We start from the raw sequence: 18,452 nt of genomic DNA, 5'->3' as shown, positions 1-18,452 counted from the left end.
ACTATTTCGCTTATAGAAACCTAGCAATTTAGACTGAGGACTTCACAGTCCTGTAACTGCTCCATTAGGAGCAGGAAACCTCTCTGATCAACCAAGCAGGCTTACAGGGATACTCACCAGATAAAGGACTGAATGGTACTCTCTGCTGTACACTGCATATGGCCTGAGCCACTCAACTGCAAGAGGTCCAAAAAGTGCTGAGAGGTCTTCTATATCAATATATAAAAGGGAAGAGAACAGATTTTGGTGAATGCTGGGAATATCTGCTTTACAGGTCAGTTGCTGGATTCTTGGAAAACATGGAAATAATGACCCTTCTCCAGTTCTATGCTGTTTTGTTACCTGATCCTCAAATCAGTACATCTTATGCCCAGAGTCTCCAAAATTAGCTCATGAGTATAAGCTCCACTGTTTAATTCTAATTTCCCTTTCTACAGGAGCTTCAAAAAGTCTAAGATTGTGGGGGCAATGCTGTGAGATCTCTCATTCTAACTTCTTTTTCTTTTATGACAAATTCACATACATTCTCCCACCTTTTCCCCTAATCCTCCCTCAGACAGGGTTCAACTTGTTTGCTGCTATATCGTAATGTCCCAGCTTGGTGCCTAGAACTCAGAAATGTGTTGATGAGTGGATGGATGGATGGGGAGGTAGGTGGATGGCTGAATGATGATTTCTTCTCTACCCACACACAGATGAAGCTCAAAGGAGCCTGTTTCCATTTTCTTTTTTTTTTCCCCTTTACTTTAAAATTATTTTTTATTTTATTTTCCATTGGTGTATAGTTGATTAACAATGTTGTGTTAGTTTCAGGTATACAGCAAAATGATTTGGTTATATATATACATGTCTCTTTCCACTTTATTTTCCTGTCACCTTGACCCTCTTTGTAGTCCTTTTGTCTCAGGTACTATTGTGCATTTTGGGGGCCCCACTTGGGTGAGGACTTTCTTGAGGATTAATTATGGAAATGTTAGTTACAGTTTAGGGGCTGAAATCCTACCACTCAAACCTCTTCAGGGATTCCTAATTGAGGAATATGCCCATGAGAACAATAACCAAATGGAAAATAAAATAACATTTTTTGGCCATGCTGCATGGCATGTGGGAACTTAGTTCCCTGACCAGGGATTGAGCCTGCACTCCCCTGCAGTGGAAGTGCAGAGTCTTAACCACTGGACCACCAGGAAAATCCCAAAATAAGCTTTATGACCTGATAGGCACCCAATTGCCTCCCAGTACAGAGATCTTTGTCAAGCCAAATCAGATTATGCTGTTTAGGCCTAGAATCCTAAAGAAGCTTCCGTCATTTCCATTACTCAGAGTTGGTGGAAAGGTCTGGAACAGACCAGGGGCAACTGATGCAGAGCCCATGTGTAGAAGAGAGAATAGGCAGATCCTGACTGAAATGCTGCTGCTGCTAAGTCACTTCAGTTGTGTCCTACTCTGTGTGACCCCATAGATGGCAGCCCACCAGGCTCCCCTGTCCCTGGGATTCTCCAGGCAAGAACACTGGAGTGGGTTGCCATTTCCTTCTCCAAGGCATGAAAGTGAAAAGTGAAAGGGAAGTCACTCAATCGTGTCCAACTCTTTGCGAGCCCATGGACTGCAGCCTACCAGGCTCCTCCGTTCATGGGATTTTCCAGGCAAGAGTACTGGAGTGGGGTGCCATCGCCTTCTCTGATGCACTGAAATAGGGGACTGTAATTGCAGATGAGGGAACACCAGCTTAGAGACTCCGTCTTCTTAACATGACTAGCTCTTCTCTCCTGTTCACCGTGATTGTTATCTTCACTTCTGCCTCTGCCCAGGCCCTTCAATCCTTTACCCCTAGTCACACCCATTACACTCTGTTACAAACTATCTTCAGAACTGTAGTCTAGGTCAGTGTTCTCACCCTACCTGCTTGCTAGAGAGACAAGGTCAAACTCTAGGCTTATTACTGTGCTTTGTATGAAGTCATTTTTTAAAAAAATACAAAACTTGCTAGATGTTAACACTCCCATATGGATAAACTTTCTTTTGCTTACACATGGGTTTCTGATCCAGTGGCCCATGGTTGAGAATTCTTGGCAGCCTACCACAAAGGATGGCCTATAGCTAGTTTCCTCTGCTGAAGTAGGCTTCCCATCTTCTTAACATATTTTCTATAAAGGAACAAAGGTTCATCCATAATAATGAAAAAAAAAAAAAAAACATTTGAGAGGTGGGGGGAAGGGCTGCAAAGAGTTGACCATGATATAGATAGTTTGGGGCACATGTGGGAGTAGAGACTTTGGATGGAGCAAAATCAGTCTTGCCCTGCCTAGCTTATTCTTCTCAGCCTTTCCCACTGTCTCCCAATTCTATGCCATCATTTCCCCACTCACTTTCACTTCTGCTAGCTTAAATAAGTGTGAATCATCTCTATGGATGCCACAAATATCAGCCCATTTGGATAGTTCTCTCTTAACATGGATCTTCTTTGTTTCTAACTAATAGTGCTATTTATCTAATAGTTTTATCAACAGAATTTTAGAATAGACAAAGAGTGTAAACTGCCTCAAAGCATTCTCATTATGGCAGAAACTTTATAAGGAGTGTAAAGTTTACAAGGAAAAAAAGACTAAAAGAGTTGAAAGATTTATAAGTAGTGGCACAGATACTCCCACCACAGAAGATGGCAACCACAACAAAGATGCTTAACATTATTAGTCATTGGATAAATACAAATTAAAACTACAATGAGATACTATCATACAGCCAATACAATAGCTAAAAAAACATTTAAATGACTACACCAACTGTTGGTGAGCACACAGAGCAACTAGGCTCTCATACACTCATGTTGGGAATATAAAATGCTACAGTCATTTTGAAGAACAAGTGGGAAGTTTCTTGAAAAGTTACATATACATACTATTTGATCAGATCTAGCCATTCCACTCCTAGGTATTCCAAGAAAAGTGAAAACATACATTTACTTTAAGACCTATACATGAATACTTACAGAGCTTTATTTTGCAGTAGTTAAAAACTGGAAGCCACTCAGATGTCCATCAGCAGCACATGAAATACTACTCAGCAATGAAAAGGATGGATATGGATGAATTTTAAAATAATTATGCGGAATGAAAGAAGCTAGGCCAAAAAAAAAAAATTGGTACCTATTGAATGATGCTATTTATGTAAAATTTTAGAAAATGCAAACTAATCTCTATAGTGACAGGAAGCAAATAAGTTTTGCCTGGAGATGGGGTGGGGCTTATAAAATTTAAAAAATAAACTTTCAGGGGTAATGTAAATATACGTTCAATATCTTAATTGCAGTGATGTTTTCATATGTGTGAAAACATATGGATGTAATATGTCAAGACATCAACTGTTATGCTTTACAAATGTGAAATTTATTATAAGCCAATTATATCTCAATAAAGTTATTTTTAAAAGATTTGCTTAGTGCTTTGCACCAGCCAAAGATGAAAGAATTGGCTTGGTGTCTTTTCATTATGTTTCAGACTGCTCCCTAAAGGTTCCTTTTACTGTAGGTCAGCAGAGAGGAGGGGTGGATGTTCTGGGTTGCCTATCATCCCACTGCACTTTTATCTGTCTGTTCACAGTTTCAATGGACATGGATTTGAGCAAACTCCAGGAGAGAATGAAGGACAGGGGAGCCTGGTGTGATGCAGCCCATGGGGTTGCAAAGGGTCAGACACAACTTAGCAACTGAACAACAACTATATATAGTCTCTCTAAAGACTTACTTCAAAAAATGAGCAGTTTAAGGGAAAAAATTTTAAAAAATCTTTTTAAGTCTTTAGAATCTTCTGGATCATCTGATCTTTAATGCTAAAATATTTTCTGAATCTAAAGTTCTATTGATGAGTTACATTAATATACTCTTCCTTTGATTTGTTTTTTTAATTTAATTTAAATGTTTTTAAACTTTTTATTTTTACTTTATTTTACTTTATAATACTGTATTGGTTTTGCCATACATTGACATGAATCCACCACGGGTGTACATGCGATCCCAAACATGAACCCCCCTCCCATGTGGGGAGGGAGGTGGGAGGGGGGTTCTTCCTTTGATTTGAAAATGTCCTCAATTATAAAACACTAAATCTCTAGCTTTTAATGACTTTTTTAGGGGGAAAGAGTAAAATAAATATATTAAAATACACTTATTATAATATTCACTCCATTTTCAAAAATGTTAAAAGTATGACTTAGAGTACTCATTATAATACATAGTCCCCAGATTATAGGAAGGGATATTTTTGAGAACTAAAAGTGTTTGCATGAGTCAGGGTACAAAGTGTAACAAAAAGACCCCAAAATGCAACAGTTTAAACTGGGTAGAAGTGTGTTTCAGTCTCAACATCCAGCAGGTAGGCAGTCCAGGTCTAGCTTAATGACTATTTGATCTGTGCAGTTCTACAGAGCCCCATGCTCAGAAGGGCCCAGAGTTTGGTTTAATGCGCTACTGTTACTATCTTGAAAGTCTTACTAATTTTATCTTTGAACTTGTGTTTTAAAAGTAAAGTCCAGTGGAAACTTTTACTTTTAAAAGTAAAGTCACTGCTCATGCAAGTGAGCAGAGGAATACACAGTTCGTGTCTGCATTCCTGCCATTCATGTTGGCAGTGCTTCATGAACCCAGAATTCCAGTGGACCCACAGCACAGAGAAGTTCAGAGGAACTCAAAGTGAGTACAAGTATGTTATGTTGATGACTAAGAAAGGACCAGTCCATTCTAAAGGAGATCAGCCCTGGGATTTCTTTGGAAGGAATGATGCTAAAGCTGAAACTCCAGTACTTTGGCCACCTCATGCAAAGAGTTGACTCATTGGAAAAGACTCTGATGCTGGGAGGGATTGGGGGAAGGAGGAGAAGGGGACGACCGAGGATGAGATGGCTGGATGGCATCACGGACTCGATGGACTTGACTTTGAGTGAACTCCGGGAGATGGTGATGGACAGGGAGGCCTGGTGTGCTGCGATACATGGGGTTGCAAAGAGTAGGACACAACTGAGCGACTGGACCGAAGAAAGGAAGTGAGGAAGGGAACTGGCAGTCCTGGGAGTCCTGGGAGGACATGCTCTCCATTTAAACTAGAATTTAATACTAATCCAGAAAGATGACAATAATACTCTAAGAAACACAAACAACAGGGAACCTCTTCACATCTTTCCTTACTTGCGTTACTTCCCTGTATTGACAAGTCACTTACCTTGAAAATGATAGCCTAGGAAAACAGGGAAAGTGTTTTTCCTTTCAGTCTTTCCTTACTCATCAATAACCTGAAGATAGTGTTGATAGAATATGTATGAAGAAGTGAAACAAAACATTTAAATCAGTTTTGTGCAGCATTTATACTCTTCTGATAAGAATGAGATATATATGCTTGTATGAATTACAAAATACAAATCATGTAATTTTGGTGATTCTGCACATGAGTTAAATGTTCTTATATTTGCACTTATAAATGGACATTGCACAGTACAATGAATGGTAAAATTCATGTTAATGATCTAAGTTTTAAGTTTACTTAGCAGAAAACTAAATAGCAAAAAAAAATGCCGGAAGAAAGAGCATGGAAAGATGAGAAGACTAAATTTTACTATATTTAATGGCAATCCCCCCACCTTTTTTTTTTTTTTTTTTGAACAAGAGGCTTGAAGTTTCATTTTGCAATGGGCCCCCAAATTGTAGCTGGCCCTGCTGCTGTCTTCAACACATGACTTCCACTTGTGGGTTCAATTTGGCTGCTTCAGTGTCTTTCATCTTCCGAGCTGTAGAAAGACCAGGAAAGTGAAGCACAGTTCTTTCTTTCTTAACATTATTTATTTGGCTGGACTAGGTCTTAATTGAGGCATGCAGGATCTTTAGTTGCAGCATGGGAAGTCTTAATTGCAGTGTGTGGGATCTAGTTCCCTAACCAGGTATCAGACTTGAGCCCCCTGCACTGGGCATGTGTAATCTTAGCCACTGGACCACCAGGAAAGTCCCGGAAGCACAATTCTTTTATGGGCCTTCATCACTAAACTCAAATTCCATCACCCAGAACTTAGTCATACAGCCACATCTAGCTATAAGGCTGACTGGGCAATATCTTTAGCCAAGCAGCCTTTTACTCAGCTAATACTTTGTTATTTTAGAAGAAGAGGAAAATGGGTATTGGAAACAATGTGAAGTTGACCACAGTATTCATCCAGTTTGATTCTAATATTTCCAGTTCAGCTCAGTCACTCAGTCATGTCTGACTCTTTGCGACCCCATGAATCACAGCACGCCAGGCCTCCCTGTTCATCACCATCTCCCGGAGTTCACTCAGACTCATGTCCATCGAGTCCGTGATGCCATCCAGCCATCTCATCCTCGGTCATCCCCTTCTCCTCCTTCCCCCAATCCCTCCCAGCATCAGAGTCTTTTCCAATGAGTCAACTCTTCTCATGAGGTGGCCAAAGTACTGGAGTTTCAGCTTTAGCATCATTCCTTCCAAAGAAATTCCAGGGTTGATCTCCTTCAGAATGGACTGGTTGGATCTCCTTCCAGTCCAAGGGACTCTCAAGAGTCTTCTCCAATACCACAGTTCAAAAGCATCAATTCTTCAGCACTCAGCCTTCTTCACAGTCCAACTCTCACATCCATACATGACCACAGGAAAAACCACAGCCTTGACTAGACGGACCTTAGTCGGCAAAGTAATGTCTCCGCTTTTGAATATGCTCTCTAGGTTGGTCATAACTTTTCTTTCAAGGAGTAAGCGTCTTTTAATTTCATGGCTGCAGTCACCATCTGCAGTGATTCTGGAGCCCAAAAAATAAAGTCTGACACCATTTCCATTGTTTCCCCATCTATTTCCCATGAAGTGATGGGACCGATACCATGGTCTTCGTTTTCTGAATATTTCCAGTCCTAGGAATTTATCTTAAGGAAATAACAGAAATGTATAATAAAAACTTTTAAGTATAAGGGTATTCACTGCATCTCTTTTTATAATTATGACAAATAAATTAGAAACAACCCAGATTTCCAAAGCAGAAAAATTGGTTAAATAAATAAAGACATATCTATATTCTGGAAAATTAAATACCCATTAAAAGTGTGTTCTCAAAGAATATTCAATGTTATAGGAAAATGCTCAAGATGCAATGGTACATGAGAAAAGCAAAATGCACAACTCTACAGGTAATACTATTTAGAAGCACTTTTTCAGCTGGATGGGTATGTCTGAGTTTATCACAGGGATTAAGGGAACAAGACTACAGACCTCACAGAGTAAATTTCTCCCAGTATATGTTTGAACCACAGTCCCTCAGGATCAGAATCTGGATTTTGTTTGCAGACTCAGGACAGATTTGTCTCTCAGAATGAGACATTTTAACGAGAATCATAAGGTAAATATGTACATCAAGAAGGCAAGTTTATTTGCTTATGAAGACATATAATAACATTACATATATATGCAACGTCCTCCCCCAGTCTTATACTAAGTGTGAGTGCCTTATACAGGCAATATATTGCATCATTGTATTTGATGATTCTGATTCTGCAGCATAACCAAGAAAATTTCAGTCCAATAATAAAGTTGAACATTTATTCTTAAAGAACTCTCCATGAGGATTTTTCAAGAAAACCAGCCAGACTGTGAAAACAACCACATTTTTCGAGCACTCTATTCTGTAAAGAATTACTGAGAAACAGAGGCAAAAAGCCCCTATGTCCTCCAGCCATTTTCTAGAGTCCTGTAGCTGGTGATCAAGAACAGAAGTTTTGACTTCTGTTTCCTGTGGGGAAGAAATGTGGAGGGGCACAAGGAATATTCCATGGACAGAAGAGCCTGGCAAGTTACAGTCCATGGAGTTGCAACGAGTTGGACACAGCTGAACAGCTGAGCACACACACCCAAGGGAAGGGGGACAGAGAAGTTTCTGTCTCGAGAGGTGTGTGGGAGAGCTTTGGAGGAGAGTGAAGATGGAGAGTTTGTGACAGTGACTCTAAAGCTCATCGGTATAAGATAAAAACAAAAGGATATTTAAAGAATTGTTGCTGTGGTTATAAGCCTGATCTTCGTTAATGTCCCTTGAGAAACATGAATAAATCTGAATTATTTTTAATAGCTTTTGGTTTTGTGACCTTGCTAGGACCCTGGAGCAATCCAGGGATACACAAGATACAAAAGTAATTAATGATTTTTAAATCTACACTATACCAACAATAATAAATCATTTTTTAAAAAACATCAGACTTTGATAATAATTCAATATTTGCTTTTATTTTGTGAAAGATTTTATATATATATAATCTCCATTGAAGAAAGATTCAGTTACTCTTAAGATAGTTGTCTTCAAATTGTGCCCATGTGTTTCCACAAATAATTTTCAGAAACTATGTACACTCTTGCACTTTATATTAACATACAATTTAAAGAGTTCCAAAGGATATAATATCCAATGCTTTAATATTGGTCACTGTTTAAAATACATGCAAAGGGTTCTAAAATACTATAATGATAAATATTCATCATCATTCTTTAAAGCTTTCCAGGTGGCTCAGTGGTAAAGAATCCACTTGCCAATGCAGGCGACACAGAGACAGGGGTTCAATTCGTGAGTGTGGAAGATCCCCTGGAGGAGGAAATGGCAAACCCCTCCAGGTAATTCTTGCCTAGATACTTCTATGACAGAGGTGCCTGGCAGGATACTGTCCTTAGGAGTTGCAAAGAGTTGGACATGACTAAGGACTCATACACATACACATCATTCTTTAAAGAAAAATACATGTGATTGTTCAGAACATGTTTATTGTCATTTTTCCTCACAGAATTCTAACTAAATATAATTGTATATAATACATTTTTTAGGCTTGAAAGTCATATTGAACACTACATCATACTTCTCTCTGCAACAAACTACTAAAACTTGCTAAACTTGCTTAGTTTTTTATAACCATAAGGCCCAATATTGTAGCCACTAGTCACATGTGGCTATTAAGCACTTAAAATGAGATTAGAGTAGCTAAGAAACTAAATTTTGAATTATATCTAAGTTTTAACATTTTAATTTATAACGTTTTCTAACTTTCCCATAGAGATCTTACCTATTTGTTGGTTTATTTCTATTTTATATTGTTTGATGCTTTTCAAAATTATTTTTCAAAAGATATATTTTCTGTTTATGATGTATTTGAATAGATATACTGATTTTGTACCTATGGTAAAGAATCTGCCTGCCAATCCAGGAGATGCAAGAGACACAGGTGTGATCCCTGGGTTAGGAAGATCCCCTGGAGGAGGGCATAGCAACCCACTCCAGTGTTCTTGCCTGGAGAATTCCATGGGCAGAAGAGCCTGGCATGTTACAGTCCATGGGGCCTCGAAGATTCAGGCACGACTGTGTGACTGAGTACATGCACGCAACCTTTCTAAACTATGATTAATTCTAATAATTATTCCATCAGGTAGATAACCTTATCACCTGCAAATAATGAACAATTTTGTTTCTTCATTTCTAAACTTTATATTTTTTATTCTCTTTCTTGTCTTAAACCATTTATTTCATTGGCTAGGGCAATGTTGAACAGATGTGGTAATACTGGATACCCTTGCTTTATTCCTTATCCTAAACAAAATGCTTCTCATATTTCACCATTAACTAGGACACAGGTTTTCCATGGATACATTTATCAGGTTAAAGACAGTTCTTTCTATTGATTAAAATCAGTTTTTTCTAACACCTTTTCACTATGAGATGATTATTCCCCCCCCCTGTAATCTGATAATGTAATTACTTATATCATTGTATCTTCTTATGATAAAGTACGTTTGCACCCCTGTGATAAATCCATGTCATACTCACTTTTATAAGTTACTGTATTCAACTGACTAAGATATTCTTTAGAATTTTTCCATCTATGTTTTCGCTAAGGGCTTCCCAGATGGTTCTAGTGGTAAAGAACATGCCTGCCAATGCAGGAGACTTAACAGACATCCGTTTAATCCCTGGGTGGGGAAGATTCCCTGGGGTAGGAAATGGCAACCCACTCCGGTATTCTTGCTTGGGAAATGCTATGGAAAGAGGAGCTTAGTGGGCCAGAGTCCATGGGGTCGCAAAATGTTGAACACAACTGAGCACCCACACCACACCACCATACGCTCACTAAAGAGACTAACTAATTTTTCATACTATCTTTTTAGGTTTTACTTTCAGGCTCTTGTGAGTCTCATAAATAAGTTGGAAGTGTCTACTTTTTCTGCAGTTTGGAATAGTATTGAGTAAAATCAGAAGCATTTGTTCCATGGTTAAAACAAATCAATAAAACTGTGGCCCTTGAATTTTTTCCATGTGCTAAGAGCAACTTCAGTTTCTACTTCTTTAATGGTTTTTCTATTTCTCCTTTATTTTAAATTTATTTATTTTTAATTGAAGAATAATTGCTTTACAGAATTGTGTTGGTCTATTTCTTCTTGAGTCAATTTTGTTATCATTCCAGTAATTGTCCATTTTAGTTAGGCTTTCAAATATGTGGGCCAGAAGTTTCTTGATATCCTTGTTGTCTTTTTCATACCCTTTTGAAAATTCTTAACTTTGATGAAGACAAGGAGAAGGCAAAATCAATCATCTTGGCAGAAGGTCTGTCATTTGTCTTTTCAAAGAATAAACTTATCTTGTTTCATTTGTTTCTGTGTTAGTCACTCAGCTGTGTCCAACTCTTTGGGATGCCGTTGACTGTAGCCCACCAGGCTCCTCAGTCCATGGACTTCTCCAGGCAAGAATACTGGAGTGCCATTCCCCTCTCCAGGGGACCTTCCTGACCCAGGGATCGAACCTGAGTCCTCCTGCATTGCAGGCAGATTCTTTACTGTCCGAGCTGTCAGGGAAGTCATTTGTTTTATTTGTTTCTACTCAAAGCCTTTCTTTAGATTTATTCTGGTTTCTTCTCTTTTTTTACCTTTAGCACAGTCTTTCTGCTATTCTAATAAAAGTACTTCAGGTAAAAAAATGTGCTACTTCATTTGCCTCTGAAAATCTTTAATATAAATTATTTCCATTATTTAATTAAAATATTTTCAGTACACTTGTCTGCTTATCTTTTAAGGTGTGTTAGATATTGTATTTGAAACATTATGTGTGGAAAAAACTTGGAGCCTAAAATGAAGTTAACTTATTTCAGGAAATGATTTTTAATTTCCTTCCATCAGATGGGGGTAGGGGTGGTGCTGAGGCACTTCTATATCTTACTTGTACAAAGGGGTTTTCCATTTCTTTTGTTAATGTCTTATTAGATAATTGACTACATCCACACACCCCTACTCTTCTATTACTCAAAAGTGCCTGCATATCTTCAATTTATTTTGGAAGTGTGAGATGGTACATATCTATATTTTATCTATATATATTTTATATCTATATCCAAGAATCTCTCCCAGCTTCTGTTCTTTACCTGTAATATTCTCCTATGGTCACACATTTTATTGCACTTCTAAGGTTAATTCAGCTGACTGTGCTGGTGCCTAGAATTATGGTTACCCCAGTGGGACACAATTGAGCAACTAAAACTTGCTTTCATGAGCTATACTTTTTAGGAAGCTGCCTGGAGACACATGGATTATATCGTTACTCATCCTCTTTTTCTATTGCACTTCTAAGGTTAATTCAGCTGACTGTGCTGGTGCCTAGAATTATGGTTACCCCAGTGGGACACAACTGAGCAACTAACACTTGCTTTCATGTGTAGGGAACAAGTTATAAAGAAGGTTGAGAAGTGCTTGCAAACGAGACTCTCAACCAGGGCTGAACATTCTTGCAAACGAGATGTTCTGCCCAGTGTAGGGAACTAGGTTTAAGGAAGGTTGAGAAGTGCTTGCAAACGAGACTCTCAACCTGAGCTGAACATTCTTGCAAACGAGATGTTCAGCTAAGAATCCTGTTTGTTCCCGTGGGAAAAGAACATTTCTTGCACACAAGGATGTTTCTCTGATTCCTCAAAAGGAACAGACCCTGGGACAAAACGGATTCTAAGTTGATAAGGAAGTTCCCCCAAACAAAGTCTTAGCTGCAGTAAATAAGTCAAGGTAAACGTTATCTCGCCCTGCGCCTACGCACTGTATAGTCTCTGAATCATAGTGCTTGGCAGCTTGCCCTGTAGGTTGTTGTGCAAGGGATATAAAATAAAGTAGCTGTAAGAAGCAAGTGTTAAAACATAAAGATTTAAACCACTCTGCAGTGTTGGTGTTTCATTCCGTCGCCGGCATTCATGAGCTATACTTTTTAGGAAGCTGCCTGGAGACACATGGATTATATCGTTACTCATCCTCTTTTCTTGCACATCCATCTGAGATTTGATTAAGAAAATATTTTCGACCCTTGAGAAGCCAACACGCGTTGGATTCCAAGGCCAAATAGTCAAGTGGCTCCATTTGCTGAAGTACACAAGTGGTGGTGCTTGCCGCCTCTGAAATCCAACACCCCATCCTGGGCCGCCTCCTGGGTAACCACATCCTCGTGCGCCGCCTAGTGGCCACTTAGCCAGCTTTGCGCGGGCTCCAGGACGCGCTCCCTGTGGAATGACGGATCTCTTCACGCTTTGCCCCTTTTTATTGCCCCTTCGCCCTGATTCCGCCAGGCCCAGCAAAAGCCTCTACCACCACAAAAACAAGACCTGGCCCTGCACTCCGTGCCCACTCGGGCAAAGTTGCCTATGACAACTTTGTCACTAATCCATCCCAGGCAGCACCTCCTGCAGATGACCTGTGGCCAGAGGCTGCTGAAAGCATCTGCTTCAGTGTTCTTTATCATTATTTCTAATTTGGAGGATACTTGCTTTACCATGTTGTGTTAGTTTCTGCCCTACAACAAGGTGAATCAGGCATAACTATATATATTTATCTCCCTCTTGAGTCTTCCCTCCCTCCCACTCCACCCCTTTAGGTCCTCACAGAGCAGCCAGGTTGGGCTCCCTGTGTTATTCAGCAGCTTCCCACTAGCCATCTATTTTATACATAGCAGTGTACAGTATGTCAGTGCTGGTCTCTGAATTCACCCCATCTTCTCCTTCTCCCATTATGTCCATAAGTCCATTCTCGATCTCTGCGTCTCCATGCTTGCCCTGCAAATAGGTTCATACGTACCATTTTTCTAGATTCCATATATATGTGTTCATTTATAATACTTGCTTTTCTCTCTTTATCATTTTAATTCAGATTAAGATATATAATTTTTTAAAGAATGGATATCTCATATCTCAAACTAAAAAAGCAATATTACACTTAATGAAACACTGATAACTTACTTCACTATGAAAAATAATAAGCAGCATACTATTAACACAAAATTTTAGCCTTTTTCTGTAAATCATAACCAATGTAAAAGTAAGAAGCTGAAAATGAATATAACAATTGTGAATTATTTCTACACAATATAATTTCTCTTATTTTAGATTTTTTTCAAGGAAAGACAATCAACTGGAAAACAATTAGAACTAGTTATGGATGTCAAAAAGAAGGTGAGTTACTAAAGAAAACTTTTCTATAATATATAGACTTTCTAATACCATTAATAAGTTAAAATATAATGAAAAATGTTCCACTGATAGAAACAACAACAAAAATTCCTAGGATAAACTGAACAGAAAATGCAAAGTTCCAATTATCAAAAGAAGTTAGAAAATTTAGTGAATTACAAAAATTAAGGTGTAAATGGAGTGGTATATTGCTTTTCTTTATGGTAAACTTTAACAACCACCAATTACTTCCCTATTTGTTTATAACGTTAGTATAATTGCAGTCAGGATGCCAAACTGAGGATTTCATGAAACCAGTCTAAAGTTTGTTTGGAAAATTAAAAGGTAAGAAGAGGCAAAAATCTCTGAAGATTGTAGGGACATTTTCTTTTAGATATTTAAATGTATCATAAGCTATAATAATTAAAACAGTGTTGAGTAATACAAGATAAACAAAAATGCATCAAAGGAAAAATGGAAAGCATAATACATTTGTGTGTGTGTTAATGCTGTGGATACATCTATGTATTAATCAATGTTTTATGGGCAGTATTTCAAAAGAATGCTGAATTGTTTAAGAGACAGTATTGAGATAACTGATTAATGTAGTGGAATTCTGCATTATGGCTGCCTGATATCTTTTGAATACCCTTCTGACATTCTAATTATGTCTCACAACATAAGCAAGTCCTGCTTTTCTGAGAGAATCCATAAATCAGGCATATGACTTTGATTCTATTACTCCTCCCACCACTGACATCTGAGGTAGAAGGGAACCATGATGTAGAAGGGGGCATATTCAGAGAGACCCGTCTGGCAAGTGTGGCGTCAAAAATATTTGCTCTTTCAGACCACCATGTCAGAGTTGCAGTGTCCCACTGAATCTTTTTTTTTTTTTCATTTGCTTGTTTTTTTGTTTGGTTTTATTTTTTGCCAGAACTATCCTGTGGTGTGGTCGGGTATTTCTTCTGGATGTATTGACCTTGCTTGTCTTGTTCTAGGCTGTGTGGCCTACAAAGTCTAGTTCTCTGGCTCTCTCAGAGGTCTGTGAATTACCCAAAATCCAAATGTTGAAATCTTAACCTTCAATGTGACAGTCTTAGGAGGTGGGGACCCTGGGAGGTGATTAGGTCTGAAGGGTAGAGCCTTCAAGGAACAGGATTAATGCCTTTATAAAAAGACAGGAGAGAGCTTCTTTCACCTCTCTGCTGTCTGCCATGTCAGAATGCAATGAGAAGATACTCATCTGCAAACCAGGAAGTGGGTCCTCTGCAGACCTTGGATCTGCCTGCATCTACCTTTATTTTGGACTTCTCAGCCTCCGGAACTGTGAGGAAAATATTTGTTGCTATTTAAGCTATTCAACCTGTGCTATTTTTATTGCAACTCAAGTTAAGACAAGTAGAATCTGTTATTTGCAATTTAAGAACATGCACGGCTCACAATTTACAATTTGGGGAAAAATATACTTACATCCCTGCCTAATACCATTCACAAAAATAAAATACACCTGGATTAAGAACTAAACTATTAAAAACCAAAATAAAAAAAAAACAAATACCAAAAACAAAAGCCCAGAGATAAAACTGAAAAGAAGTAGTAAACAAATTAGATTTAACTAACCACAGTGGTCTGCCACTTTGTATAGGTAGATCAAAAATGTGTCTGTGAATGAACTAACAGGCCATGAGAAATGGAAACCTAGCTAGCTGAGCAACTTCAGAACATTATAAGATAAAATTAAACTCATTGCTCAGGAGAAGAACTAAATATTCTTAGGTCTCAGATCAGACAAGAATTTCTGTCTGAACTTCATAATGAACACAGTCTGTGATGAGATTTTATTGGACGATAACCAGAGAGTGAGTTACACAGAAGTATTTTTGATGATGGCCCTCAGGCAAGTCACATGACATTACATGGAAAGCACACTAATGCTATTTACCCAGAACAACTCCAGCAGCAAAGACTGGCTGTGCAATGTACCTCTGATATCATCAAACTAGATAGACTACATATTCGTCAAAGAATCTCTTCCTAATATTTCTTTCAGGGGATCGTTTGATAAATAATTAGGGGACTTGAGTCCAAGTTTATATTCCTTTATTATGTATATAAACAATCAAGGTAGGTGTAGGATGTTGGCTGTCAGTGCCCAAGAGAGACCCAGGCTATTTCCATAATTTTAAGGTTCCAGTAAATATACTGAAAATGTAGAAATGGCAGAGCTAGAGTGACCAAATCTGTGGTGTAATTTGAATGCATACATTCAGCAAATTAATGTTTTGAACGCATATGCAACGAAATAACTGTTGTGTAACTCATGTAGAGATAACATGTAAAGGAAATTTGAGGTCTTTCTTGAATGTGAAGCACAGCCCCTCCTGGCCTCTGGCACTGTTCCTGGTGAAAGCTGAGGAAGCTGTGGGCCTAAATAGCCCAATCTTTACTCAGTCTAGAACCACAGGTATGGAAGCAAATACAAAAACTGTTTTGTTCACTTTAAATAGATGCAAGTATGGTAACTTGCTTTATCCTGTTGAACTCTTTGCAACCCCAGGCACTGTAGCCCCCCAGAGTGGGTTGCTGTACCCTCCTCCAGGGGATCTTCCTTACCAAAGGATAGAACTCTTACCTCTTTTTCATTGACAGGCAGATTCTTTACCACTAGCACCACCTGGAAGCCCCTTACATAGGTGCCTGGAGTGCAGTCTGTATGTTAATGGATATGTAGTTCTAATTTGGCCTAGACTCCCTACTTGGCCAAGAGAAAAATTCCACTGATACACACCGAACTTAAAATATTGCTCTTCCTGGGTTTAACAGAAGGAATGTGGAGGAAGGTCAACCCTGTGTGGGCAGATTTTTACACCCAGTTTAAAGGATGTGGAAGTCTATATATATATAAAAAAATATGAACTTAAAGTTCAGAATCATCCATATCTTCCCTTGCTTTTCTTCCTGAGATGATTAGCTCACAGAACCACCATCTGTCCTGGTCACGTCTAGCTCAAGAAAATGAATTTACATCATCTGAATCCAAAGGAACGCTTGTCCCTTGTTAATTCTTCCCTGGTGGTTTCCGATTCTGTTTCACAACTGCCACAGTCACAGGGAAGAAGGGCGGCGAGGGAGGAGGGGGAGAACAGGACCACGCAAAGATTGCTTCTCATCTCAACGCGGCGCCCACGTTGTTCCCACATCCACGACACGCACCGGAAGTTCTGTGTCAGAGCTGGAGACTTAGCACAGACCCAACTCTGATCTGCCTGCGCTGTTTCTGTTCTTCTCAGGGAGAGAACATTCCTTTGAACTCGCCAGCAAGGGCTTGCCAGTCTCGTGCCCCACACCACACAGCCTTGGAATAGCCTTAAGTGAGAACTCAAAATTGTGACCTAACACGAAGGAAGGTGTTTGAAGGAAGGTTCCTTTAAAAGAAGGTGCACCAGGTAAGAGGAAGTCTCAGGGTTCCTGAGCGCGCCTCACGAGCGGAGTAGATGGCGCGTGGATCGCGCAAGCGGATTTGTTTGGAGACAGAATGTTTCGAGGTGAGTTGAGGGGGCACTGCTTCAGTTGGTAGAGTAGAATCAACCCCCACTTCCAAGCGCAGTCTGCGAGGGAGGAAGTGAGGAGGAGCGTGGGAGGTGGGGGAAAGGACACTGCGGCGTCTTACATCTGCTGTGTTTCAGAAGGCTCTTGGAACGAGGGACGTCTGGCTAATGCTCAATTTTAAATTGTTCTGTGGCGGCCATGTGATTCCCGTTTCCACACACCTTTAGTGATGTCTGCTGTTAAACGAATTCAGCAAGGAGGCCATGAGACACCTTCCTTGGCTTCCACCTGTGCTCTATGAAAGCGGTTCCCCAGCTTCCTTCTACAGAGCGCTTCTAATCAGCTGGCATTGCTCAAGTAAATTCCCATATTTTTAATATTCCTCAGTTTATATTTTAACATTACCAGAGAACTTTGTGAGAGTGAACTTTGTGTCTTTTTTTTTTTTTTTTTTTTTTGCTTTTTTGTGGAAGTCTAATGAAGGAGTTGACTCATTGGAAAAGACTGATGCTGGGAGGGATTGGGGGCAGGAGGAGAAGGGGACAATGGAGGATGAGATGGCTGGATGGCATCACTGACTCGATGGATGTGAGTCTGAGTGAACTCCGGGAGTTGGTGATGGACAGGGAGGCCTGGTGTGCTGCAATTTATGGGGTTACAAAGAGTCGGACGTGACTGAGCGACTGAACTGAACTGAACTGAATGAAGGAGTGAAATCTCCCATCTGGGTCACCAAGGCTTGGGCAGAGCTGGTGCCCTGGGGCTGGAAGAATGACTCCTGTGCTTGGCTGAACTATCAGTGAAAGGAGAAGCTCTGAGCCAGAGTGACCTTAATAATTTCCAAGAGCTCCCCTGGGAAATTTCTCAAAGTGAAGGAAGGCACTGGGCTTTTTTGAGGTTGTAAAATGGAGGTTTGAGCCAAGTACATGTGGATCTAAAAAGGCAAGGAGAAGGACTTCCCTGGCAGCCAATGGTTAAAACTCTGTGTTTCCAGTGTAGGGGCAACAGTTCAACCCCTGATTGGGGAACCAGTCCTGCATGCTGGGCAGTACAAACCCCACCCCCACCCCCATCACCAGCAGCACACACACACACACACACACACACACACACACACACACACAGAAGGTGCACAGAGCTGAGATCTGAGTTATGTATATCTATTTATGGTCTTGCTTTCTCTTTCCTACTAGATCCTAAAGGGACCTTCTCTTTTGCCGAACCGCTATAGGCAGCTAATCTCTTAGGTCCGAGATGGATATGGGAGAAGTTATAAGGGAAAAAAGACCCTAGAGACAAGTGCCTTAGTGGTTGGGGAGAGGAAAGGACATGGGAAAAATGGTAACTTTACCTACACACATGTGAACAAGAGCACTAGCAGGAGGTAATCGTGTTTTCTCTAACCATGGCATTC

The 18,452-nt window shown here is 39.6% G+C and overlaps 1 protein-coding gene across 3 annotated transcripts in view; it reads left to right on the top strand.

Annotated features, from left to right (window-relative positions):
- Positions 1–17,389, top strand: part of PGAP4 (post-GPI attachment to proteins GalNAc transferase 4) — a 44,772-nt gene extending 27,383 nt beyond the window's left edge. For 2 of the 3 annotated variants that reach the window (XR_011145003.1, XR_011145004.1), the window contains exons 5-6: positions 13,424–13,489; positions 16,780–17,389. The gene's annotated coding sequence lies outside the window, so the exon portion shown is untranslated. Of the gene's footprint in view, positions 1–8,525; positions 8,634–13,423; positions 13,490–16,779 lie in introns of those variants that run through there. The other variant, XR_011145006.1, reaches the window with a different exon arrangement.
- Positions 17,390–18,452: the final 1,063 nt, after the last annotated feature.

This window comes from Capricornis sumatraensis, chromosome 6 (assembly GCF_032405125.1).
Source record: "Capricornis sumatraensis isolate serow.1 chromosome 6, serow.2, whole genome shotgun sequence".
In the NCBI taxonomy this organism is placed as follows: domain Eukaryota; kingdom Metazoa; phylum Chordata; class Mammalia; order Artiodactyla; family Bovidae; genus Capricornis; species Capricornis sumatraensis.
The sequence above is the reverse complement of the archived record's forward strand: the minus strand, read 5'-3'. Positions and strand labels throughout refer to the sequence as shown.